The 26,222-nt window shown below is 40.5% G+C and overlaps 1 protein-coding gene across 1 annotated transcript in view; it reads left to right on the top strand.

The window, feature by feature from the left end:
- Positions 1–26,222, top strand: part of LOC146835338 (uncharacterized) — a 542,691-nt gene that overhangs the window by 472,527 nt on the left and 43,942 nt on the right. The window lies entirely within an intron of this gene.

The following is a 26,222-nucleotide window of genomic DNA, read 5'->3' as shown; positions in this document are numbered from 1 at the left end:
CCATTGTATCCATCTCGGATGTAAAGCTTTTGCATTTGGACTGCTCGCTTTTGTTACTGCCTCTAAGGCTGGTACTGGAGTTACCGCAATAATGCGTTTCCCCTAGGCTAGAGCTCTTTCTTTTGCTACAGCGGTTTGAACTGCTATCAGAAATTTTTCTGTTGAAGTAAAACACATTTCAGCTTGCGTGTTTCAAAGTGATTTGTATGCAATTGGTACTTTTTCACCTTCATTAAAAGTTAAGTAGGTGAATCCGCATTGACCCGGAATGATTCGAATCACTAAATTACGTACGTTTACGCGTGTTTGTAAATGATTTGTAGCTAACATGTCAGCTTGTATTGAGCGCAGGATACTTGTGTGGTCCTGTGTCCAATTTTTTGGTTTGAAATCCGGTTTGATTAATTCGTAGAGAGGTTTAACCCTTTCTGCGTAATTTAGAATGTAAGTTCTTCCAAAATTCAGAAAACCTAGAATCGACTACGTTTTTCAGCGTTTTTGGAGGTTGGAGCAGCGCACACTTTTCTAAAAAGTTGGCTGCCAGGCTTTTACCTTCACTTGAAAGTTCATATCCTAGGAAAAGGACATCGAAAAGGGCAATTCTTGACTTTTTAAAGTTGAATTTGTAACCCTTAGAGGCGAAACCCAATATAATGGAGTTCACCCTGTTCAAGTGCCTATCCAGGTCATCGTCTGTCAGATAGATATCATCGACATATGACAATGCCTCGTCATCATAAATTTGTAGTAACTCTGTTACTCTTGCTGAGAATAACCCCGGGCTGTTCTTGAGCCCCTGTGGGAGTTGACAAAAGTGATGCTGGGTCCTCATTATTGATAAAGCTGTCAAGTACCTACTTTCAGGTACTATGTTTTGACAAAAGAAACCATTTGAAATATGTGCATTTTGCACTGCAAATGTTTTAGAACAAGTGTGCATTTTGCACTGCAAATGTTTTAGAACAAGTGTTCAGGTGTCTGTAATCCAAAACTAGACGATATGCTGTCTGGTTTGGAAACAGGAAACAAAGGATTGGTATTGACAAGGTGCATGTTTCAATCACCCCTTGGTATTCAAGTTGATCTAAGATCTCCCTGACCTGTTTTTTAGTTTCTTGCTTAATTGGGTACTGCCTTTGTGCAGTTGGTTGAGTTTTTAACTGGGTTTTATGGTGAGGAGAATCCTCATCTCATCCTACATGATTTTTAGGTCTCGCCTACGCAGCGCGCATGCACTGCTTAGGAGAAGACCTTTAGCCATTGATTCGCCTTTTTAGCCAAAAACGTGCACGCCTTGCATTGCTTTTAATGGCAACGCGTGCAAGTCTGACGATTCCGTTGCGGGTGCGAGCTTTGACACCATATGTTTGTAATTAACTTGCAAACATATAGTGCTCCTGCTCACTCCCGAAAGAGAAACAGGCGGAGGCCCCCTCCTGTCTCTGCTCCCCCTGCTGCCTCCTCCTTTAGCGCGAGGCGCGCGCGCGTTTGTTTTTCTCGTTTGCCTTACTGCTGCTAAGTGTGTGTTTCTGTGGTTTCCTCCTGACCAGCCTGTTGAAAGCAGGACCGGTGCGCCCAGCCTCCCTACGCACATGTGCATTGTTAGGTCTTAGATTACCTTCAGTCACTTTTAAATCTCACTTCGGAGATGTTGTGCATGGGGTCTACATGCAGTGCGTGGACGGTTGTGGAGGTTTGCTGGTTTGTTTTTTCGGTATATATTCCACACGCACACTACTGCAGGGATGGTTTTGCATTTGTCACAGTGCCATGTCCACACGCTCCTTCGCTTTCTATGCGCTTTCAGTGTTTTTTTGTCAGAAGAGGGTATTGGGATGTGAACTGGGCTGGGCTGGAGCTTGGAATGGTGTGGTCTCTTTATTATATTATAGGTTCCTTTGTAGAACTCAGTTGGGGGTTCTGTGTGGCAGTTGCTGCCGGGGCGTTGTAGTTTACAGGCAAATAAAGGCTTGCTCTTTCCTCAGTGTCCTGAACTTCCTTTCAGTGGCAACGATTGGCTGTCAACTTCGGCGTCTCCATTATCTTGGCCTTTCTGTCCCACTGTGCAAGGGGTCCAGCACTGCATCAAGGGACTTTTGGCTGGCTGTGCTACAGGCAGTGTTTGGCATCTGGGAGTCTTTTGACCTATGTACCGCGCCCCCAGCAATCGCGCTGCCTCCAGGTGGGGGAGCGCAGTGTGACCAGCGCTCCAACGTGCCAATTGTTGTTCCACTGGCCTCAAGATGCGCGCATACGTGTGTGTGCTCAGTGGCCATTTCTTGACTGCAAAATGTCCCGACGAGCACATTCACGCATCTCTAAGGCCATTTTCGAAGATTATGAACCATCCCAAAGCATGTTCTACTCACTGTAGAAACACACGCACTGCTTGTGCAATGTGGCAGCTGTCTTGGGACAGTGTTAGTCATCCTCAGTATGATCCCCGGGGGACATTTTCAATTGAGAACGCCTGCACTAATTCGGTGTCAGGCACTCCTGTGAATTTTGTGTTTTTGGACAAAGTTAAAGAGTTATAACAGAAAACCCAAAGGTGCACCACATACACAATATAAGAATAAGAAAGTCCTTTGTAAATAACAATTTTCTTCAGAGGTCACTTATTGTAAACATTTTTAATTTTCATTTAAATAGAAATTCCAAAACATATAATCAATCCATCAGTGTGATTTAGTGAACAGTCCAGCCGACGCGTTTCGTCCTGTAACAGGACTTCTTCAGGGCTGTCAAACAATGAACAAAGATATATACATATAAATAACATATATACACCAATACATAAATATACATTTATAAAAACACTGAATACATAAATATAAACACCCTAAGAGCAACAACAAGACAGAACGACATTTTTACTCAAGTGTATGGAAGATAGTTCCGATATGGGGTATATTCAATCCTATTGAACATTGTAATTTATTATAACATAGATCATTCGCTTGAGGTAGCCCGAGCGACGTGTTGGTTCTAATGATTGTCCAGACAAATTTGCAAAAGGGAAGAGGGTAAGACAAGGAGAACGAGAAGAGGGGGCAACGGAAGAGAGAACCTCACCTACCATAGATTGATGATGTAATTCATAAATGGCAAAGTCCTTATGGATTAGTATAATCCTTGTGACGAATAAGCAAGGGTCCAGTGTAAGATTCTATCAGCTGTACAGTCAAAAAAAGAGAAAAAAGGAATAAACATGAAAAAAGGGGGGGAAGTGGAGGAAAGTGGGAAAGGGAAGGGGAAAAAGAGAAAGAGACATGACTAAAATCAGTCATAATCACAGAATAATAACCAAAAGAGGTTGAAGGTGAGGGACTATTGCTATCATTATGATAAATATAAACCAATAGGGCTAGAAATGACTTACTTAAAGGCGTCAAAAGCAAGTGAAAAGCTCCTCGTGGATATGTATCATTCCAAAGCCTCTTGTAATAGATGGAAGTGTTGTACTGACATGACTTGAGATAATTACTAAACAAGAAAAAAGGAAGAAAGAGGGGGAGACACGTATATATAACTATCAAACAAAAGAATGAAGCAAGAAAAGCAAGCGGACTTTAAAAAGCCCTCATTGTAAAAAATATATACAAGGGAAGAAGATAAGTGCAACTTACAAACGACCGCCACGTCAAAGTAAGCAATATAGCTGCCAACATCTGGGGGATAATAATCTCAGGGGTTCCACAGTCAAAATTGATCTCAGGCGGACAATATGTTTATATTAAACATCATTTCAAGTTTCTAGAAAAGGAACGAATAATATGTATGTATAAGAAAGTAAAATAACAAAGTCAATTGATTACATAAGACAAAACATGAATATGTCTAACTGAAAGCTACTTCCCAAATGGAACGAGGAGGCAGGAAATCACGAAATAAACAATAATTTGTCATCAAGGCAGAAATACCCAGGGTTAAGAAAACCCGAGTGAAAGGGAAAACAGAACCCGTGAATATGCAATTAAAAAACCCTATCTGAAAAGTGATACAAAGAAGCAAGAGACCCGGAGCCGTAACGTGATTAAAAAAGTAGAAAACGAGACCCGGAGCCACCAAAGCATGTGTATAGACTGTAAATATAGTAGTACCCAGAGAGAGGGGGGGGCCCGAGTCAGAGGAAATGCGGCGCCCGGCACAGTGTGCGCGAGTGCATCAATTAAAAACTAACCAACTTATGATCTCACCGTATATGAAGAATTGCCGATAAGCAAGGTTGCAGGCATCCAACACCGGAACGGGGCAGCGTCTGATAACGCGTTGAATAACCTTGACCATATTTCCGAAAACTTTAAATAGTGAAACGGGTGGCGGGTTAAACGAACCACGTGGGTCGTTTCCATGGTAACCAAGCGCACTGATCTATCACTGTCAAAGACGGCGGCCATTACGGAATGGCTTGTAATAGGTCTAGGAAGTGTCCCAAACAAAGTAATATCAGTCTATGATCAAAGTAAGATCAGGTAGGCCATCGGAAAATATTAAAAATCAACATATTAAAAAGGATGGTTAATATCTGTGTGTAAACTCAACAATGGGCAATCTATCACATACTAATGTATAAGTCTTCAAAAATTGAAATGGACAGTTGATATAAGTGCGGAAGCTCAAAGTAGGGGATATATTTGTCACATAATTATGCGAAATATGTCTATAAAAAACCGCAAACGAGAACAAGGCAATTCACGTAAGTGGTTGTCTTAGAAACCAATATATAACGGATTCTGCGCGTTCATTGGTTAGAACGGCCATTTGAACAAAAAATAAAAAAATAAGACTGAGTATCTAACCAATAAGTAAATAGTAATTATTGAGCAACCCGTATTAGAGGAGGCATAGAAAAACAGTTCTATGCAAAGTGCACAGCGGAAAGAATGAATGACTTATTCTGATTCATGATTCCACACTCTATAAATACCGCGAGAGGAGCTGGGAAACATATAATTGTAATCCGTGTGTCATTGACAGTGGTCACAATGCTCAAACATATACTTGCCTAGATACTGTGGACATCGAAGAATTTCCGTCCCATAATGGCCCATTTAAGCATAATTAAAATATAATTAAATGGAATCTCGGGGGCAATCACCACCTAGAGAATAAATATCAACCACTAAGTGGTGATGATCGTGGGAGAAGCAGTTAAAGTATATTAATGACCATATGCCTGCGATCCTATCAAAAATGGGCTCCGTGGGTGGTTGTTATAGTCATATAAAAAAGAGGAACCACTCACATATGCCGATGGCCAGTATGAAGAGAAAATAATTCCTATAGATAACAGGGCATCTAAAGAATGATTGTGCTGAGAGAAAATCTAAAACCATGACCGCCATACAATTTGTAAAAGAGCATATTTGTAAAGAGCGGTGTGCTTAACCCTAATTAAGATCTATATTGAAATGCCCACAAAGTGCATGATATATACATGTTCAGCAAAGAGAAGGAAATGATCTCCAAGGAATAAGAGGTATATATCCCTGTATTTGGGGGGAATGAGTTACATCCACAAGAGGAAAGTATTACAGTGTAACGATAATGTATGCAGCTCAGCACAAAGAAAAGAGGATAGGGTGAGGAGACGGAGGAGGTGAATACACTAACCATATTTTTTCGTGATTTTATCGAATTATTTTATATAATATCAGTTCAAAGTCAAACAATGGTGGCATAACACGCAAAAGTGGAATCAATGCTTTTTGCTCTAATGAAGGACAGTAGAGTTGGTTAGTGAAGTAAAACAAACATAATTCAAGGAACATGTGGATAACATAATATCAATAAAGAACAAATGCAGAGTATTTATACATATGTCCCTAATAGTCCAACTAATTTTTTCAACTAATTTTTTCATTTACGGAGAAACAGGAGCCAGTATCAGTTAACAGTTTCATTGATGATCACAGAACAGGAAACCAATGGTTATTCAAGAAAATAATGCATCTCATCATCGCTGTTGAACCCAAATTCCAAACTACGCAGTTTACAAATCCACCCTGCCTCATTTCTTCTTAACAGAAGTTCCCGATTCCCACCCCTCGCATTCATAGGTATGTGGTCTATTCCCATGAACCATAATTCCTCCTCTTTTGCGTGATTTTCCTGCATATGGTATGTGAGTGGGTATTTCAAGTCACCATTTCGACGAGCCCGAACATGTTCCTGCATTCTGATTTTCAAAGCCCTTTTAGTGCTTCCCACATAAATTTTATTGCATGGGCAGCCTAGCACATATGTTACGTATTTGGAATTACAATTGATAAGGTGGTTTATCGAGTAACTTCGTTTGGTATTAAAGCTGAAAAGTTTAGTTTTATTTCTCCCCAGTTTACACATATTGCATTGATTACATGTGTAAAAGCCAACCGTCTTAGATTGGAGCCAGATTTGGGGTTTTTCCGTGGTAACGTAGCTAGGGCACAAAATGTTACGCAGGTTTTGCCCTCTTCTGTATGTTACTTTGGGTTTTGACGGTATAATGTCCCTAAGGTCTGGTATATCGGTTAATAAGTGCCAGTGTTTCCTTAGGACATTATATACCCTATTGCTGCGATCATCAAATTGGGTTGCAAAAGCAATAGGAGCTTTTTGGAGTTTCCTCAATGGTTTTGTTGTTAGGGTCTCTCGTCTTGGGATCTTCAATGCCTTAGTATAAGCTTTCTTTAGAACTGCTTCTGGATATCCTCGATCCCGGAAGCGTTTCTTGGTTTTCTCTAAATTACAGGCAAAAGTATCATCTGTACTGCAATTACGGCGCATACGAATCATTTCCCCATAGGGGATGTTGGAAATAACATGTTGGGGGTGTGAGCTTAAGTAGTGCAGTGTGCTATTGCACGCCGTGATCTTTCTGTGAGTGCGACTGTGTATATAGTCATCTTGGATAAAGAATGTGATGTCCAAGAAGTCTATTTCCTGCTGATTGTAATCTATGGTTAATCCTACATTGTAGGGATTATTGTTCAAGTAGGCATGGTATTCCATGAGCGAGGCGATAGGTCCATCCCACAACATAATTACATCGTCGATGTACCTACCCCAGAAGATGACATGTTCCATCCATTTTGCCGCGTGTCGGCCCCAGGCATGCTCCCGCTCAAACCAGCCCATAAAAAGCCCGGCGTAGGCGGGAGCAAACCTGGAGCCCATGGCCGTACCCTGAACTTGATGAAACCATATCGAGTCGTGCAGAAAGAAGTTTTTGGAAAGAATGATGTCAGTCATTTCTACTAGTACCTCATTATGGGCATAATGGTCAGCTGTTCTTTGTCCCAAGAAGGATTGAAGTGCTCTCATCCCAAATTCTTTTTTAATACAAGTGTATAAGCTGGCGACGTCCATTGTCACAAAGACAAGAGACTCCGACCACTTGAAACCTTCAAATTTACCCAAAATATCTTTGGAGTCCTTAATATATGCGGGCAAGTTCTGCACTAGTGGTTGAATAAAGGAATCCACATATTCGGAAAGTCGTTCCGTAGGTGAGTTGACTCCAGAGATGATTGGGCGGCCCGGTGGAAACTGGCCGCCCTTGTGTATTTTTGGGAGGATGTAAATGCACGGGAACGTTGGTTCTGAAACTGTTAAGTATCTGAGTTCTTCCTCACTAAGCAGTCCAACTTCACCCCATTCATTAAGTCTCATATTTATATATGTATTAAGGGTGTTGATAGGATTAGTGCGTAGTTTAGTATAGCAAGATGTATCAGCCAATTGACGATCTATTTCCTTCAGGTAGTCTTGTTTTCCCATAATGACTACGTTTCCCCCTTTGTCAGCCTCACGTATAACAATGCTAGTGTCTGATCTAAGGTTTTTTAGCGCCGCAGTCTCCATAGAGGTGAGATTGAAGTTTCTTTGATTGGGGGGTATAGGATGCTCCAAAAGACGATAAAAGCCTTGGGTAACTCTTTGTTTAAAAATGTCTATGTTGGGGTGGGTGCCAGCAGGGATGAATTTGGACTTTGGTTTTAAGCCAGTATTGACAGATACATCTTCCACAATTTCAAGCTCATGTCTGACAAGTTCAATATTTATAGATGTTTCAAATTCAACAGACATCATGCTTTGAATCGCATTTATTTCATGAACAGTGTGGGTAGGATGTGCAATTTCAACATTAGGCATGTTACAGGTAGACGGATTCCGTACAAAATGATCCTTCAGTTTTAACAAACGAGTAAATTTGTACAAGTCAACGAAAATATCAACCTCCTTACACACCTGATTGGGGCAGAACCCAAGTCCCTTACTAAGTACAGAGATTTCGTCATTAGATAGAGTCCTAGTTGACAAATTAACAATCATAAGTTCCTTCTCTGCGCTATTCGTTTCATTTTCCAAGTTTGTTAGTTCTCTGGTTTCCGTGATCTCGTTACTCTGTTTACTGTTTCTGGCCTCGTCTTTTTGTTGGTGTTTCTGTTTGGAGTCCTGCCATCTCCTCCCACCCCTTCTGGTTTTTGATCTTTTGCTCCTACTCTTGCACCTAGTCTCAGTCTCTCCATCTCCAATAAAAAATTATTGGGCCTGTTTTCAGTTTCCGTTACTTCCACGGGATCCTCAGTTGCCACTGAGCTGGCCACAGATGACAAAGAGTTTATACTACTAGAGGAGGTCAACTCCGAAGTGTCCTCCCTTGGTCTTTTACCCTCTCCTGGGATTTTGACATTATCATACTTGTGGGAAAAAGTATACACTCTCCCATCCCTGTAGTCCTTGTCATCTCTTCTGATCTTTTTTACCTTTTTGTCCCTCAAGTATGTTTGATATCCCTCCAAGATCTCATCCAATATCACATAATTTTTCTTCACTGTATCTTTTAGGTCAGAGTTTGCTATTTCCTTCTCTAGAACTTCAATCTCTTCTTGTAATTTGAGTCCCTTTTTCTCTGCGTTTTTGATCAAGATACGCATCATATTTATAGAGGCATTACGGAGGTTTCCCTCCCAGTCCTCTAGTTGTTCCTTGTCTAAATCCTCAAACGTTGGAAAAATCAGGATTCGCAAGCCTCGTGGTATTTTGTCATTTTCAATATACTTGCCAAAGGTGGTTCCGTCCCACCACCTGGCCATCTCATGTTTTTTTAACTTTTCCAATCTTTGAAATTTTAATTTTAAGCCCTCTGTTTTAGGGGGATTGGTATCTGTACCTTTCGGTCTTGAACTTGTGGCAAACAGGTCCTGGGCCAGTTCCTGTCGTCTGTCTTTAAAACCAGGCATTGCTCAACTCTAACTGTAATGTCAGTGACTGAGCTTATGTTGGAAAATTTTGGTCAGAGTGGGTTAGTGCTATGGAAGGGTAAACAAACTTGGAAGACAAACACTCACAGTGGAACCTTCACTAAGCCAGCACCTAACCCTGTATCACTCTCCCCATCAAAGCCCTATATATTTGGGAAAGACGTGTGCACACTCTGTGGCACCCACTGCAACAATGCCTATTCCCGTAGGAATCAGAGTATATAACAGAAAACCCAAAGGTGCACCACATACACAATATAAGAATAAGAAAGTCCTTTGTAAATAACAATTTTCTTCAGAGGTCACTTATTGTAAACATTTTTAATTTTCATTTAAATAGAAATTCCAAAACATATAATCAATCCATCAGTGTGATTTAGTGAACAGTCCAGCCGACGCGTTTCGTCCTGTAACAGGACTTCTTCAGGGCTGTCAAACAATGAACAAAGATATATACATATAAATAACATATATACACCAATACACAAATATACATTTATAAAAACACTGAATACATAAATATAAACACCCTAAGAGCAACAACAAGACAGAACGACATTTTTACTCAAGTGTATGGAAGATAGTTCCGATATGGGGTATATTCAATCCTATTGAACATTGTAATTTATTATAACATAGATCATTCGCTTGAGGTAGCCCGAGCGACGTGTTGGTTCTAATGATTGTCCAGACAAATTTGCAAAAGGGAAGAGGGTAAGACAAGGAGAACGAGAAGAGGGGGCAACGGAAGAGAGAACCTCACCTACCATAGATTGATGATGTAATTCATAAATGGCAAAGTCCTTATGGATTAGTATAATCCTTGTGACGAATAAGCAAGGGTCCAGTGTAAGATTCTATCAGCTGTACAGTCAAAAAAAGAGAAAAAAGGAATAAACATGAAAAAAGGGGGGGAAGTGGAGGAAAGTGGGAAAGGGAAGGGGAAAAAGAGAAAGAGACATGACTAAAATCAGTCATAATCACAGAATAATAACCAAAAGAGGTTGAAGGTGAGGGACTATTGCTATCATTATGATAAATATAAACCAATAGGGCTAGAAATGACTTACTTAAAGGCGTCAAAAGCAAGTGAAAAGCTCCTCGTGGATATGTATCATTCCAAAGCCTCTTGTAATAGATGGAAGTGTTGTACTGACATGACTTGAGATAATTACTAAACAAGAAAAAAGGAAGAAAGAGGGGGAGACACGTATATATAACTATCAAACAAAAGAATGAAGCAAGAAAAGCAAGCGGACTTTAAAAAGCCCTCATTGTAAAAAATATATACAAGGGAAGAAGATAAGTGCAACTTACAAACGACCGCCACGTCAAAGTAAGCAATATAGCTGCCAACATCTGGGGGATAATAATCTCAGGGGTTCCACAGTCAAAATTGATCTCAGGCGGACAATATGTTTATATTAAACATCATTTCAAGTTTCTAGAAAAGGAACGAATAATATGTATGTATAAGAAAGTAAAATAACAAAGTCAATTGATTACATAAGACAAAACATGAATATGTCTAACTGAAAGCTACTTCCCAAATGGAACGAGGAGGCAGGAAATCACGAAATAAACAATAATTTGTCATCAAGGCAGAAATACCCAGGGTTAAGAAAACCCGAGTGAAAGGGAAAACAGAACCCGTGAATATGCAATTAAAAAACCCTATCTGAAAAGTGATACAAAGAAGCAAGAGACCCGGAGCCGTAACGTGATTAAAAAAGTAGAAAACGAGACCCGGAGCCACCAAAGCATGTGTATAGACTGTAAATATAGTAGTACCCAGAGAGAGGGGGGGGCCCGAGTCAGAGGAAATGCGGCGCCCGGCACAGTGTGCGCGAGTGCATCAATTAAAAACTAACCAACTTATGATCTCACCGTATATGAAGAATTGCCGATAAGCAAGGTTGCAGGCATCCAACACCGGAACGGGGCAGCGTCTGATAACGCGTTGAATAACCTTGACCATATTGCCGAAAACTTTAAATAGTGAAACGGGTGGCGGGTTAAACGAACCACGTGGGTCGTTTCCATGGTAACCAAGCGCACTGATCTATCACTGTCAAAGACGGCGGCCATTACGGAATGGCTTGTAATAGGTCTAGGAAGTGTCCCAAACAAAGTAATATCAGTCTATGATCAAAGTAAGATCAGGTAGGCCATCGGAAAATATAAAAAATCAACATATTAAAAAGGATGGTTAATATCTGTGTGTAAACTCAACAATGGGCAATCTATCACATACTAATGTATAAGTCTTCAAAAATTGAAATGGACAGTTGATATAAGTGCGGAAGCTCAAAGTAGGGGATATATTTGTCACATAATTATGCGAAATATGTCTATAAAAAACCGCAAACGAGAACAAGGCAATTCACGTAAGTGGTTGTCTTAGAAACCAATATATAACGGATTCTGCGCGTTCATTGGTTAGAACGGCCATTTGAACAAAAAATAAAAAAATAAGACTGAGTATCTAACCAATAAGTAAATAGTAATTATTGAGCAACCCGTATTAGAGGAGGCATAGAAAAACAGTTCTATGCAAAGTGCACAGCGGAAAGAATGAATGACTTATTCTGATTCATGATTCCACACTCTATAAATACCGCGAGAGGAGCTGGGAAACATATAATTGTAATCCGTGTGTCATTGACAGTGGTCACAATGCTCAAACATATACTTGCCTAGATACTGTGGACATCGAAGAATTTCCGTCCCATAATGGCCCATTTAAGCATAATTAAAATATAATTAAATGGAATCTCGGGGGCAATCACCACCTAGAGAATAAATATCAACCACTAAGTGGTGATGATCGTGGGAGAAGCAGTTAAAGTATATTAATGACCATATGCCTGCGATCCTATCAAAAATGGGCCCCGTGGGTGGTTGTTATAGTCATATAAAAAAGAGGAACCACTCACATATGCCGATGGCCAGTATGAAGAGAAAATGATTCCTATAGATAACAGGGCATCTAAAGAATGATTGTGCTGAGAGAAAATCTAAAACCATGACCGCCATTCAATTTGTAAAAGAGCATATTTGTAAAGAGCGGTGTGCTTAACCCTAATTAAGATCTATATTGAAATGCCCACAAAGTGCATGATATATACATGTTCAGCAAAGAGAAGGAAATGATCTCCAAGGAATAAGAGGTATATATCCCTGTATTTGGGGGGAATGAGTTACATCCACAAGAGGAAAGTATTACAGTGTAACGATAATGTATGCAGCTCAGCACAAAGAAAAGAGGATAGGGTGAGGAGACGGAGGAGGTGAATACACTAACCATATTTTTTCGTGATTTTATCGAATTATTTTATATAATATCAGTTCAAAGTCAAACAATGGTGGCATAACACGCAAAAGTGGAATCAATGCTTTTTGCTCTAATGAAGGACAGTAGAGTTGGTTAGTGAAGTAAAACAAACATAATTCAAGGAACATGTGGATAACATAATATCAATAAAGAACAAATGCAGAGTATTTATACATATGTCCCTAATAGTCCAACTAATTTTTTCAACTAATTTTTTCAACTAATTTTTTCATTTACGGAGAAACAGGAGCCAGTATCAGTTAACAGTTTCATTGATGATCACAGAACAGGAAACCAATGGTTATTCAAGAAAATAATGCATCTCATCATCGCTGTTGAACCCAAATTCCAAACTACGCAGTTTACAAATCCACCCTGCCTCATTTCTGTTGACTTTGAACTGATATTATATAAAATAATTCGATAAAATCACGAAAAAATATGGTTAGTGTATTCACCTCCTCCGTCTCCTCACCCTATCCTCTTTTCTTTGTGCTGAGCTGCATACATTATCGTTACACTGTAATACTTTCCTCTTGTGGATGTAACTCATTCCCCCCAAATACAGGGATATATACCTCTTATTCCTTGGAGATCATTTCCTTCTCTTTGCTGAACATGTATATATCATGCACTTTGTGGGCATTTCAATATAGATCTTAATTAGGGTTAAGCACACCGCTCTTTACAAATATGCTGTTTTACAAATTGTATGGCGGTCATGGTTTTAGATTTTCTCTCAGCACAATCATTCTTTAGATGCCCTGTTATCTATAGGAATTATTTTCTCTTCATACTGGCCATCGGCATATGTGAGTGGTTCCTCTTTTTTATATGACTATAACAACCACCCACGGGGCCCATTTTTGATAGGATCGCAGGCATATGGTCATTAATATACTTTAACTGCTTCTCCCACGATCATCACCACTTAGTGGTTGATATTTATTCTCTAGGTGGTGATTGCCCCCGAGATTCCATTTAATTATATTTTAATTATGCTTAAATGGGCCATTATGGGACGGAAATTCTTCGATGTCCACAGTATCTAGGCAAGTATATGTTTGAGCATTGTGACCACTGTCAATGACACACGGATTACAATTATATGTTTCCCAGCTCCTCTCGCGGTATTTATAGAGTGTGGAATCATGAATCAGAATAAGTCATTCATTCTTTCCGCTGTGCACTTTGCATAGAACTGTTTTTCTATGCCTCCTCTAATACGGGTTGCTCAATAATTACTATTTACTTATTGGTTAGATACTCAGTCTTATTTTTTTATTTTTTGTTCAAATGGCCGTTCTAACCAATGAACGCGCAGAATCCGTTATATATTGGTTTCTAAGACAACCACTTACGTGAATTGCCTTGTTCTCGTTTGCGGTTTTTTATAGACATATTTCGCATAATTATGTGACAAATATATCCCCTACTTTGAGCTTCCGCACTTATATCAACTGTCCATTTCAATTTTTGAAGACTTATACATTAGTATGTGATAGATTGCCCATTGTTGAGTTTACACACAGATATTAACCATCCTTTTTAATATGTTGATTTTTAATATTTTCCGATGGCCTACCTGATCTTACTTTGATCATAGACTGATATTACTTTGTTTGGGACACTTCCTAGACCTATTACAAGCCATTCCGTAATGGCCGCCGTCTTTGACAGTGATAGATCAGTGCGCTTGGTTACCATGGAAACGACCCACGTGGTTCGTTTAACCCGCCACCCGTTTCACTATTTAAAGTTTTCGGCAATATGGTCAAGGTTATTCAACGCGTTATCAGACGCTGCCCCGTTCCGGTGTTGGATGCCTGCAACCTTGCTTATCGGCAATTCTTCATATACGGTGAGATCATAAGTTGGTTAGTTTTTAATTGATGCACTCGCGCACACTGTGCCGGGCGCCGCATTTCCTCTGACTCGGGCCCCCCCCTCTCTCTGGGTACTACTATATTTACAGTCTATACACATGCTTTGGTGGCTCCGGGTCTCGTTTTCTACTTTTTTAATCATGTTACGGCTCCGGGTCTCTTGCTTCTTTGTATCACTTTTCAGATAGGGTTTTTTAATTGCATATTCACGGGTTCTGTTTTCCCTTTCACTCTGGTTTTCTTAACCCTGGGTATTTCTGCCTTGATGACAAATTATTGTTTATTTCGTGATTTCCTGCCTCCTCGTTCCATTTGGGAAGTAGCTTTCAGTTAGACATATTCATGTTTTGTCTTATGTAATCAATTGACTTTGTTATTTTACTTTCTTATACATACATATTATTCGTTCCTTTTCTAGAAACTTGAAATGATGTTTAATATAAACATATTGTCCGCCTGAGATCAATTTTGACTGTGGAACCCCTGAGATTATTATCCCCCAGATGTTGGCAGCTATATTGCTTACTTTGACGTGGCGGTCGTTTGTAAGTTGCACTTATCTTCTTCCCTTGTATATATTTTTTACAATGAGGGCTTTTTAAAGTCCGCTTGCTTTTCTTGCTTCATTCTTTTGTTTGATAGTTATATATACGTGTCTCCCCCTCTTTCTTCCTTTTTTCTTGTTTAGTAATTATCTCAAGTCATGTCAGTACAACACTTCCATCTATTACAAGAGGCTTTGGAATGATACATATCCACGAGGAGCTTTTCACTTGCTTTTGACGCCTTTAAGTAAGTCATTTCTAGCCCTATTGGTTTATATTTATCATAATGATAGCAATAGTCCCTCACCTTCAACCTCTTTTGGTTATTATTCTGTGATTATGACTGATTTTAGTCATGTCTCTTTCTCTTTTTCCCCTTCCCTTTCCCACTTTCCTCCACTTCCCCCCCTTTTTTCATGTTTATTCCTTTTTTCTCTTTTTTTGACTGTACAGCTGATAGAATCTTACACTGGACCCTTGCTTATTCGTCACAAGGATTATACTAATCCATAAGGACTTTGCCATTTATGAATTACATCATCAATCTATGGTAGGTGAGGTTCTCTCTTCCGTTGCCCCCTCTTCTCGTTCTCCTTGTCTTACCCTCTTCCCTTTTGCAAATTTGTCTGGACAATCATTAGAACCAACACGTCGCTCGGGCTACCTCAAGCGAATGATCTATGTTATAATAAATTACAATGTTCAATAGGATTGAATATACCCCATATCGGAACTATCTTCCATACACTTGAGTAAAAATGTCGTTCTGTCTTGTTGTTGCTCTTAGGGTGTTTATATTTATGTATTCAGTGTTTTTATAAATGTATATTTGTGTATTGGTGTATATATGTTATTTATATGTATATATCTTTGTTCATTGTTTGACAGCCCTGAAGAAGTCCTGTTACAGGACGAAACGCGTCGGCTGGACTGTTCACTAAATCACACTGATGGATTGATTATATGTTTTGGAATTTCTATTTAAATGAAAATTAAAAATGTTTACAATAAGTGACCTCTGAAGAAAATTGTTATTTACAAAGGACTTTCTTATTCTTATATTGTGTATGTGGTGCACCTTTGGGTTTTCTGTTATATACTCTGATTCCTACGGGAATAGGCATTGTTGCAGTGGGTGCCACAGAGTGTGCACACGTCTTTCCCAAATATATAGGGCTTTGATAGGGAGAGTGATACAGGGTTAGGTGCTGGCTTAGTGAAGGTTCCACTGTGAGTGTTTGTCTTCAAAGTTAAAGAGTTAGCTTGCATTAACTGTCGGGGACAGGCACACCCGTTTTCAGAGTAGAAAGCCTCCCCCTAGTAATTCATGTTGTTTGGACAATTTGGTATTTGCCAATATCACTAGCAACAGGTACACAACTTCTATGATAGAGAGTTTTAATTATTTGTGGCCCCTATTTATCCTACAGGCGGTGTGGCAGTGTAGGACTTGGCCCTTTTTGGCTAAAGTTCCCTAAACTTTTTGCTTTCCCCCTAGACCTTTTTTTCTGACATGGTGTTTCCAACTTATGTGCTTTGGACACTTTGCCACTGACTGCTAAACAGTGTCAAAGTGCAAGTAATCCCTGTATAAAGTGTAATGGTAATTGGTTGTCCATGATTGGTATGTTTGCCTAGCTAGTAAAGTGCACCGTGTGTGTCAGGGCTGGTAATGCAAATGCTACTAGTGGGCCTGCAGCACTAATTGTGCCACCCACACAAGTAGCCTTAACAAGCATTGGCATAGCCAATAGGTTTCGCCTTTGGGACCTTATAAGTGTTTAGCCATGCAACAGTTAATGTTGTTGCAGTAAGGATATTGTGCTGCATAACTAAAAACTTATAAGGTTCCAAAGGCGAGACCTATTGGCTATGCCAATGCTTGTTATATAATGCAGGAGCCTGGGCCACTGCCCATTTTCTGGCAAAAGTATATTTTAAATGTACTGGAACATGGGGTAGAAGGCTGGCATAATGATGTCTTCGCCATGTGGGCACTCCCTGACCAATTGTGGTGGCCAGTCCTATTCTGCTAGAAGTATATCATAACCCTTTGAAAGTCTCTCCCAAAAGAGTGCTTTCACTTTTCGTGGTATGTCTCTCTCCATCCGGAGTGTTATTTCATATAACTTTTGTGGAGAACTAACCCTGGTGTCTACAGTCTCTGGCGAGCTATTGTTACTTCTGCTCCACTCTCCAGCATTGTCTGAGCCCATTCTCCGTTCTTGAGTTGTGTTTTCAGAATTCTTGGCATGTCTGATCTTCAGACCTGCTACCTTTATCTTATTGAATTGACGTTTTGGTTTATTTTTCTGAATGTGATGATCGTCTCTGGACTTCACGCGTTCTTCCTTTTGTTCTGACCGTCCTCTGCTTTCGGATGTCTTAGAAGATGTCTGAAAGGTACGAGAGGAACTTGTATCAGTATCTTGATACCTGTCAGGTTTTTTCAAATTATCCCTATTCCTGGGGTTATAACTCCTTTCAGAAAGCTCCTTTTGAGGAGACCTACCTCGGGATTGAGAACGTTTCTCTTTTGAATATTGTTTGTTATTATCCCACTTCTTTTTAGAAGATGGAGGATTGTGTTTACTAGAGTCCTTCTCAGGACCTTCAGTTAGTTGTGGTTTAATTGTGTAACTCTATCAATTCTTGTATTTGATTAAGTAATTCTCTGTCTGACATCGCTTCAATGTCAGGATCAGGTATGTAGCCGGCTAAAATGGGCCGTGTTGCTCCTGGTCTACCTAGTAGACCGAGCCTGAAAATGTTTTTGGGCGCCTTTAAACCAGAGATGATGCTCCTGGTATGTGAGAGGAATTTCAACATCCTCGAAAGGGATGTATTCCTCAGGTGGTTCATCTTCTTTGAAGAAGTGAAACATTTGTGTTACTGCATTCACTACTGGGAATATAACCCAGGAATAGAATACCTCTGTCTGAAGAGATTCATGTGCCTAAACTACAAACATTGCTCTACCACCTCTTGGTGTTAGGCCATATTTTCTAAGTTTTAGAGTGATGGCTCTCCTTAAATTTGGTGGGATGTGTATAACACCCACCTCAGTTTCATTAAAACCTGTAAGGTCAACCGCAGCTGTACCGTTTTCTACAACCTCGTTGTCTGACATTTTTTAATGAAAATACAAAAGCAAGTTTCAAGGAAACAAAGATAAGGTGCACAATATTTTGGAACACTATATCCTTCAACGTTGAACAAACCAAACAGCTAATACATAGGATTTTCGTCCTACTCAGCTTTGGCGGATATTATCCCTACCCACTCCAGACGTCTTATGGAGTATTATGAGTAGGGGTCTCTGAGAAAAGCACGACTGAGTTACTTCAGTATCTAGCGTTAAATGAGTGCCTTACCAAACCGTTGGGCGCCATGTAGTGTAGTTCCTAAAACCCTGATAGGCTCTGCGCAGTGGAATAATATACACCATAGTTTTAGCATAGGACTAAGGTCAGTATGCTCCTATTGAGTATATTAAACTTCATTACTTTTGTGTGCCAGCTAACTCCGAGGTCACTAGAAACTTCTCGTCTGAACAAGAAGGGCATAGTCTCTGACAACCACATAAACATGACAACTTTGTTTCCCTTAGAATCAGAACAGTTCTTAGAGTCGTGGAAACAATAGATTACAGTTTCACTCAGTCAATCGTGCATGCTTAGTTTCTGCAGAGTTACACAGAAATAACAGACGGGCGTTTCAATAAAAGGATTTATTGAACAGTCTTAGTTCTCGTGTAAGAGATATGAGCTGTTACAATCGTTAGACAGTATGCAAGATATAAGATGTACAGCACAAGCAGTAAAAATAAGAAAAACTGCAATACCATTATCTTTTAGCTATGACATATATACATACATAAATAACATAGGCTAAAATGTGAATACTTGTCTGGTGCTTATAAATAGTTCTACCCCAGTGCACCTAACCTAAGTGTAGTACAAGGTAAGAAGTAGGTGTTGCCTTCTATAGTTTAGTTTAGCTATAGTTGGTATGCCTAGAGTTTTAGTATGCCAAGAGTCCCTCTAGGTTCTAGTCTGCTCCATACCTTTTAGAATGAGAGAGGTTGGAATCTCTTTCCGGATCTTGAATTCTTAACACCCCGCAAGGGGAGTCAGAACACTGGAAGCTGGAATCTCTGTGAGGAGGATGACAGCGTCTGGTCAGTGCGTCTGGCGGGATCTCCTTCTGAACTTGCCGTGGCGAGCTGTATCGAGCTGTATAGCCGGGCCGTGGTTTGCCATGGTAAGCAAAGGTATATTTATACCTGGAAGGTGTCTAGGAATGCCAGCATTGACGTAAAGTTGGGCAGAGAAACACGTCATTAACGAACCCCTAAGGTATAGATGTTCGTGCATAATAACTGATTTCTTGGAGAAATCCTTAATCCAAGCAGGGAAAGTCCCAATGGCTTAAGGGTCTGGTTTCTAAGAACTCGTTGTGACGTGGGATAGACGGATGTAGGTGACCATGCCTGTATTTGGTTTGCACAGCTAATGCCTAAAAAAGGACCGCTATTCTATGCCTAAATAAGGACAATGGGAGTTGTGCCTATATAAGGGCTTGAATCGGGAAACCTATGTACGGGTATCTAAATAGAATACAACAAGTGTGAATAAGATCACCTAGATGGGGGCCCAGTAACCATTTTATAATCCACATTTAAAATGGAGAGGGGCCTGTAGGATGTTACCTTTTAACTCTTCCCTTTTTGTGGAGGGGAACAGACAGGTGCTCTCCATCATGGGTAGGAGTTCTCCCCCTGTACTTGCTGCCTTATACAATGTAGTCCAGATTGGGATAAGCGTGTCTACATAACATGAATACAATTCCAGGAGCAAGCCTTCTGAGCCTGGTACTTTGCCCTGGGCTTTAATCTCCCCCTCACTTCCTGTATTGTGATATCACCTCCTAGGGATGCAGACACTGTCAATGACATTTGCTTCACACTTTCTGACCGAACATAATCTTGCATGGCACCTCATCAGAGCGCTCATAGATGTTAGACTAATAGACAGCAAAGACCGTATTAATTTCGGCCTACCTGTAAACCAGGTCACCCTCCCTTTTTTTCACATCTGCAGTTTTTGGAAACCCTGTCTGTCAGGATTGGCCAGCTCCAGTAGTAATCTGCTGATTTTATCACAATCTGTGTGTGCCCTAATAATATATGTTCAATAATCGTAATCCTGGAGTCGCTTCACTAGTTTGAGGAGGTTTTCCCTTTTTACTCGGTCTGTCATGAGGCCCTGTTCACTCTCTGTTGGTAGTTCCAGTTTCATTAAGAGGTACTAGTAGTGTTTGATCTCAGGATGAATCTGGGCCCGGGCCCTTACTTCTGCTGAGATGCTATGACTGCATACCACTCGTTTGAATGCCTCCCACTCCACTTATGGGGGGGAAGTCATACCTGTATTCTGCATAAAGTATTTACTGATCGTGTTCCTGAGGGTAGATCTGAAGGCTGCCTCATCCAGCATCGCAGTATTGAACTTCCATATCGAATGCAGGGTCTGGACAATGTTTAGTCCAGAATCAGTAAAAACAGCTTGTGATCACAGTATTTTTTTTGCCAGCTCTCGCATGTATGCTAGCCGAGCATCAGAAAGTATGTAAGCAAATTGATAGCTGGTGCATACCTGAGTAGTACAAAAAGAAGCCGCATCCGGAAATAAGGTTCTCCAGGTATCGACAAATCATCAATGGTTGATCCAATATCGAAAAGCGTGGGTAGTTTTATGTAGTGGTGATGTGCGCGAGGTTGTGATCTAACTAAAGTCACATCGGCCACGCAGTTAAAATCTCCAAGTAACTCAGGGTAACGATGTATTACGGTGAGGAGAGGAGTTGGGGAGGATAGGAATGATCGTTCGGTGCACATTGGGGGCATAAATGTTAACAAAGACTATATCCTTGCCATCCAATTTGCCTACTAATATCACAGTGACCTGCTTGTTCTATGATCTCTATCAGCAAGAGAAACGGGGTCCCAGGAAGAATCCAAACCAGCAACCCCTGCCCGTAGAAAATGCTGAGTACGTGTTGGCGTAGATTTTCACCCTGCATTGCTTCTGCAGAGCTAGACCCTCTTCTTTTGTTAAGTGAGTCTCACAAAGCAGTTCTATTTAAGGTATTTATGAAGGAGGATACAGATAGATCATTTGCGGTTCTCGTGGCTCACCCATAGTTTTTGTTCCAGGAGTACCCATTTGGTGTGTTCCAGATCTCTGGCAAATCTATATGCTTGCTGTATGAGCTGATGTGCCATGATATATTTCCATCTTTGGGAGTCTCAGTCTGCCAGAAGTAGTGGCTTGAAGTTTAGACATGGCCAGTCCTCATGTCTCACCTTGTCAAATGTATGTTTAAATGGCTGTGTCTATTAGGCATAGTTCTGATGCTGGTCAGGACCAGTATAGGCAGCATGCCGAAAATGTAGTTATCCTGTGCCTCTACCCCCATTGTTCTTAGTTTGGGCTTGTCTCCATAGTGACAATTGAGGCATGCTCCATTTAGTGAACTCCCTGTGCATTTGATTAGTCAGTAAAGTCATATTCGATAGTCGGTAGTAATCAATCATCTGTGATATTTCAACTTGGCGGGGATTTACCGAAAATGATGTTCATGGAGGGCTTCCCTCGTGGTATAGATCATAGTGGGTTGTTGCAGGAAACCAGGACCTCTGTGTATTGTTATGTGCCAAAAAAGCCACCTCAGTGCCCAAAATCCCAATCCGACTATCAATAGTTTCTCATTCGTTCTCCGTACTACAGCGAAGCTACCAATGATTAGACAAACTAGAACATGCAACTTAGTAAACTCTGAGGAATAGTGGGAAACAAGAACACTCTTTCGTTCACACTCATACTTGTCCACAGGGTGAGTAATCAGAGACACTGTATAGTTTAAAATGTTTATTTTTAACTAACGTGCTCTAAGGTGCAGTACTCTACCAATACTAGCAGCATAATGCGTAAAAACAATATAATCAGCATTGTTACAATTCCATAAAGCACAAAAGGGGAAATCATATTACAATGACAGTGGAAACAGGACAATAGCGCCTTTCACCACCCTCCCCGTGCTCATAAGCTAGTTCAGAGTAATTATAGAAGACCTCTGGGCTTTGCCAGCTAGACCCCATACCTGCAAGATCAGATGCTATGAATCACATCCCAGGATCAGCACAGCTCTTCTATGTTGGAAAGGTTTTCTCCAAGTGCCTCCTCATACATGTAATGCCATATTAAAAGCACCCGAGTTTCAGTTGGGGCGCTGCGTGTTATGTCTATGTGCGTGGGACTGATCAAAGTGAATCAACAGCATACATTGTTATTCGACCATAAACACGTTGTGCAGACAGAGAGCACGGTGTACAGCTGAATATGTGAAAGGTAGACGGTTCTCATGTGAAGCCGCGCCAGCAAAGCATTTACGAGAACAGAGCCATGTAGTGTTGTGTGCAAAAGCGGCAGAATGGCAGGCAAGCATCTATTACTTATGCTAACTTAGGAATGTACGCGTTTAACCCCTATTCCTCACTACACCCTCCCCTTTGCCAGGCCAATGGACAATGTACTCAATGGAACACAGAGTTCAAGTCTGAGTCAGCAAGAATCTTGAGCAAAAGTCAATTTTGGGCAAAGAGTGAAATGTTGCACAAAGTTGTATTTAAAGATCGATATCGATAAAAAAGGAAAAGATATCCGGCTGGTGATGTAAGTCAACCAAGTCAATCCATCAAGGTATAGGAGCAGTAAGATGCAACAGCCTCCAAGAGAAAGTCATTGTTGTCGTCAGAAAAGAGAGTAGCCAACCATTCTAGCAAAGAGAATGAACATACATGTTCATCAACAATGGGAGCTTCTAGCACCATCAGTGGACAACTTACGTGTTCTTCAAGAAAACGTAGTTGTAGGAAATCATGTGCAGCCGCACAGACATCCCATTCTGTTAAATCTCCAAGCGCAGCCGCGCAGGCCATAATTCCAACACCGGAACATTCCAGCTCATGCGCCACTAGAGGACTCATTAGCAGGTCGTAATCCGGGGCAGAAGACACCGTATTGGAGAGGGAAAGATCCAATGCCCATTCAAACGAACATTCCAGGCAGTGGAAGACTGGTTGCATGTAAGTGAAATAACGAAAAGATAATCTATAAGCCACGCTTCGAGTGGCCAGTGGCAAAGTACCATAGCAATCAAGCATACGACTACGAAGCAGCAGCAGCCGGTCTCGGCTGTTTGGGGCCACAGAGGGAGCAGCCATTCTGGAGCAGCCAAACAACAGTAGAACCCCAGCAGCTAAATCAAGTATTAAAGGCAAGCCGCCGAAGATGCTGGAAAAAGTAGAATGAAAAATGCCGGTATAACACCAAATTTAGTTTGTAAAGCAGTCACAAGGCTGGAGCCCACAAGCTTAAAAAAATGGGCCAAGCCTTCAGGGGATAGAGGCATTGAAAATGGTGTGGATTAAGGCACCGAAATGGAGTGGGAGGTCAGTATTAAGAAGCGCCTGCACCTCTGTGCCGGTGTTGGGCATATGAAGGACGAATGTCTCACGAGCAGATGCGAGTGAAACTTCTTTTTGGGAAAATAATGCTCTTATTCTCCTCAAATTATTGTACTCTGCCTTCAAGGTCGGAATGGAAGGCCAAATCGAGATATCGAGCTTCTCATGCGGGGGTGGAAAAAGCACATTTTTACAGCAAACCACACGCTTTGAGACTGTTACAATGTAAGGTATGCCAGCAAGCATGCCACAGCAATCTTCATTATTTAAAAGCAAATAGCTACCGTTCGCAAGCAGGGTAAATGTAGGTGTGATAGCTGGTACCGGATGACCCTTCAAAACACACGCCAAATTCGGTGCTTTTAAGTTACATGCAACTGTATATTCTTACACACAAGAGAATGATCAGGCGAGGAATCACATGATTCCCCAGTGAGGTTCATCTCTTTGTCATCCCGTAAACATCTGTATGAGAATAATAAAGACCACACCTTGTGTAAAAATGCACTACCTAAAGGTTCATAACGGCCCAAGGAATAATGTTTCATACATGAACTAAATTTAAACAAAGAAAATGGCAGAGTTATTACCCCATGAATGAGCCACACCGCTGAATTAGTTTCAGCAACAGAAAAAGGCAAAGGTTCTAACTTCTCAATATATAACAGAGTCTATGTGGAATCCTTCATTGACATAAACTGTTGTTTATTTGTCAAGTTAAATGGCGAAAATAACGATGACGTGTTCATGTAATCCCATGGAACTTTCCCCATCTTAAAAGTTTGCAATGTCCATGCAAACTGCATAATTGACCGCAATTGATTTTGAACATGATACAAAACAGACACTTCATCATGAACAATATCCACAATAGAGGAAACAATATTGTCTAATGTGTAAATGTGGGAAGAAAGAGTGTTAATACTATTATCAACAACAGAAAGCACTTTTTCTAAATTAGCTTGGTCTATTGCCCTTAGACACGAAGCTGCTTCAGTTTAGGACAGATTTCATTGTAAGTTGCATAAAGAAATCTTTTTGATCTAGGACCAGCAGGCCCTATTATAAAATCTGTCAAGTCAATGTCACCTGACAACAAAGATAAATGGTGTTTTACAGACGTTAGGGTTGAGTGTTGCAACCAATTTTAACATAATTTTCCTACTGAATAGGTAGTAACCGAATGCGAGTCAGAAAAACGTGGATCAGGTCTATCCTGAGTGTATCCGTGGGCCTTGCCTAGAAAATGTCGTTGGCAAGAATCTGAACGTGTTTGCCAAACCATCCAACCCAAGGGGTCCAGGCTAGAAATATTAAAACTATTATTGGTAAGCAATAATTGCAAATCCTCAATCGCTAAATCAGTGTGATTGTTCCAGTTCTCATAAGGAGCTAAAGCAGGTATTTTAGGTGTATTCATTTGTTTTGAAGTGGCTAACCCCAGACAGGTTGTCGAACTGTTTAAGAACAGTATTTGGAGTGGGATTAGTCACGCGCGATGCAATGCTTCAGAGCCTTGCAGCTGCCTGGATTTAGAACCCCAAACAGATTTAAGGTCAACTGTATCTTTCCACAGCTCATAGCCACCCACGGCTAATTCATCAATAAAGAATTTGGAATACACTAATTTAGTGTGGGTGAGCATGACTTTAGAATTGGATGTAGTATTCATTTTAAAATAAAATGAATCTGGATTAGATTTATTAAAATCTGTGAAATATAAATATAAATTCAAAAGAGTTTTCGAACTGCCTTCAATGGGACCTGGGCAATGATCCCATTGTGTGTAATTTTGAACATTTCTAAATGTATTAGCTTTATGCAGATAATGATGGCCATAGGGCTGCTAACAAAATAAATCGGCATAATTTGCAGCATTCAAATACACATCCTCAGCATCAAATGCAGCATAATACTTTAAATCAGAAAATAGAGCTTGAACGTCCAAATCATGAGAGTGAGTGTTATGTTTCACTACATCCCCCATAGAAACACGAAGTACATTTGGAATATTAACCACCTCGGTGAGGCCATGAATTTGGAAGTTTACTGCATCCCAAACTATTCCATCCGCAACTGACCAGGCAGAGATGTTTCTGAAATTCTGGTCCCTTTTCATAATGTGAGATGAAGAGTGTGGTGTCAAAGTTCCATCAATCACTTTTACAGCAGAGCGTTCAGTGAGGTAGTGACCATTTATTAAAAGGAAGAAAACTGTCACAAATCCAATTGACATAAATACAAAAATGGTGATGAGCACCAACCAAATGTATGTCCAAGGAGGAACCAAATAATTTCATTTAAACCAGGTGACAAAAATAGAAAATTTGGACGGGGGACTTGGCGATGTGGAGTTAGTGTCAAAAGAATAACGTGACTGGTTAAGTGTGTTGTCTCGCAAACCAGGCAATGACTCCGTAGTGGGATATGCATATTCAGTTTCTTCATGTAGACTGCAAGCCGGAGGGTCCAGCAAAGGAATAGCAACAGTTGTCATCGCTATGGCAGTGTCAGACCTGATGCTGGAAGTGGCCATAACTGTATTCCTGGATATAACTGGGCAGGAAGCAGCATGTGTCATACTATGTAGAATCGGGCAGGCGTTGTAGTTTGACATTGTCCGCTGAGATGCATCTGTTGTCTTTGCTACCAGGAAGTGGTGGTAAAATGACTGTA

The sequence above is a fragment of the Triturus cristatus genome, chromosome 4_2, assembly GCF_964204655.1.
Source record: "Triturus cristatus chromosome 4_2, aTriCri1.1, whole genome shotgun sequence".
Lineage (NCBI taxonomy): Eukaryota > Metazoa > Chordata > Amphibia > Caudata > Salamandridae > Triturus > Triturus cristatus.
Note: the sequence above shows the minus strand (reverse complement) of the source record. Positions and strands in the feature narration are given on the sequence as shown.